This window comes from Fragaria vesca, linkage group LG5, assembly GCF_000184155.1.
Source record: "Fragaria vesca subsp. vesca linkage group LG5, FraVesHawaii_1.0, whole genome shotgun sequence".
Lineage (NCBI taxonomy): Eukaryota > Viridiplantae > Streptophyta > Magnoliopsida > Rosales > Rosaceae > Fragaria > Fragaria vesca.
This window is the reverse complement of record NC_020495.1, coordinates 4,703,852-4,705,824: the sequence shown is the minus strand read 5'-3', so window position 1 is coordinate 4,705,824 and position 1,973 is coordinate 4,703,852. Positions and strand designations below refer to the sequence as shown.

Sequence of the window (1,973 nt, the reverse complement as noted above, 5' to 3'; positions counted from 1 at the left end):
TCGTTGCCTTGATCGGTTGGCCGAACCTGGAGGTCAGGTTGATGATGGCGTGGTGGAGTCATGGTCGACCGCCAAAACCAACGGCAGCAGTAGATGGTGTGGATTTTAGATCTCAATTAAGTCAAATGACGACAGTTCCGATTTATTCATCGCAGTGGCTATTTTAGGATTTACAACATTAAGATGACTTACGTCATACAGAGGTTGTTATGAATAACTTTCTTCTATCATTGTCTTTATCGTTGTATTTACAGGTGTGTTATGTTTATGTTATATATTCTTACATGAGGGTACTACTCAGATGTGCATCATCAATGATTTTATTTGTCCATATATACGCAAAACAGTAGATCGATACATAATGTAACTTCTACCTGAGTTGAATGGAAACTTTTATTCAAAAAAAAAGTGTCCAACTCCAAATCAATTATGACGCCTATATGATTGGAATACAGTACCATACTAAATGTAATTAACAGATATATTATATTATATATTTAAGTATTTAACCAAGATTAGCTGGTGCAAGATGCATTGTTGTGATGATTAGTCTTTGTCCCGCGCGCTGCTGCGTGCTTATTTTGTATAGGTGAATGATAAAAAAAAAACAATCATAGATCATATTTCTAGCACAAACAGGGTGCTATCAATGATTTGAGAGAGCAATAAGTTACAGAGAAGTACATTATATTGTGTTTTGTAACTATCTGTACCTATAGGAAGCATCTCTGGTCTTTCTCCCAATAACCAATAACATAAAAAATTAGAAAGATTATTGAGATTGCCCATGATAGTATGACTCGATTGGTACACATTTTTCACTAAACGAAACAAAGAAAAACACAACTGAACCATATCAATTCTAGAATAATCAAAAACCATAACGAACGAACCAAAAACACATTGTTCTTCTCAATTATCAATTTCTCAAGCAGAGAAAAAAATGATCAACCTATTACTTCACAGAGATTGGAAGTATAGAGGTCAGATTACAAAGAAAATGAAAAGAAACGTCACAGAAAGCCCCAAAACATTACTATGAATCCCAACCTTTATGAGACAACCCTCTGACCTGTAAACCTGATTTGTCAAAATTCAAAGTCCCAAATACCATCAGACTTTGATCAGCAAGCTCTTCATCTCAATTTTATCAACTGTTGTAATATACGGCCGAGAATGGAGATGAAGACACGGCGCGAGATTGGGAATATAGTGGTCCCAACTCCTCAGTGGGTTATTCTGAAGATTTAGAAACATATCACAACATTGTGAATATGCTGGAAAGTTGAGTGGCTGCCAACGCAACAAGACAAACAGCTTTTCTTTTGATAAAAAGAAAATGGCTACCAGCACATTAAAGCTTTCGACTTTACTTTTTCAAAAGTAAAGTTATTAGGATAGGATTCCTCCTGTCTCCCACTATGTATAAGTGTGATTTATTTCCAGCTTGAGTTCCGCCTCCTATATAAGGAGCCTCAAACTTCAGAAGGAAGGCATCGAAGAGAAAACCTGAAACAAACATCTGAAATCCCCCAACCTTTCTCAAGAAGTACGAGAGTTAGTATACAGTCTTTAGAATAGTAAGAGTATTTTTAGAGTGAAATCTGTAATCATCTGATGTGGTATGGTGTGCTATAAATTTACAAGTATTTATAATTACAAGTATGAGAAGCTAAACAGCATTTAGCTATTTACCTAAGAGCAAGGCTCTGGGTTTGGTATTTGTATTTATGTTGAATTAAATAAATTCTACCTTGTGCCCTATAATCCGTATAAAAAAAAAAAAAATTTTACATTTCTGCATTTTATTTCGTTGTGGTACATTTCCCTTTTACTTTGCAAGTGTTTAGACTTGTTTACCCTAAGACAGCAGTGATTCCGCCATGATTAGTAACCATTAGACAGGAAGTCGTTAGGTGAAGTGTTGGCACGTTGAAGGCTAGTTCTTAGGAGAAGATTAGTCTAGATACTTA

General features: G+C 35.4%; 1 non-coding gene across 1 annotated transcript in view; it reads right to left on the bottom strand.

Moving 5' to 3' along the window:
* Positions 1-889: 889 nt before the first annotated feature.
* LOC101299186 overlaps positions 890-1,973 on the bottom strand; it is a 1,663-nt gene continuing 579 nt past the window's right edge. The window contains exon 3 of the transcript XR_184627.1: positions 890-1,537. This is a non-coding gene — a transcript (uncharacterized LOC101299186). The remainder of the gene's footprint in view (positions 1,538-1,973) is intronic.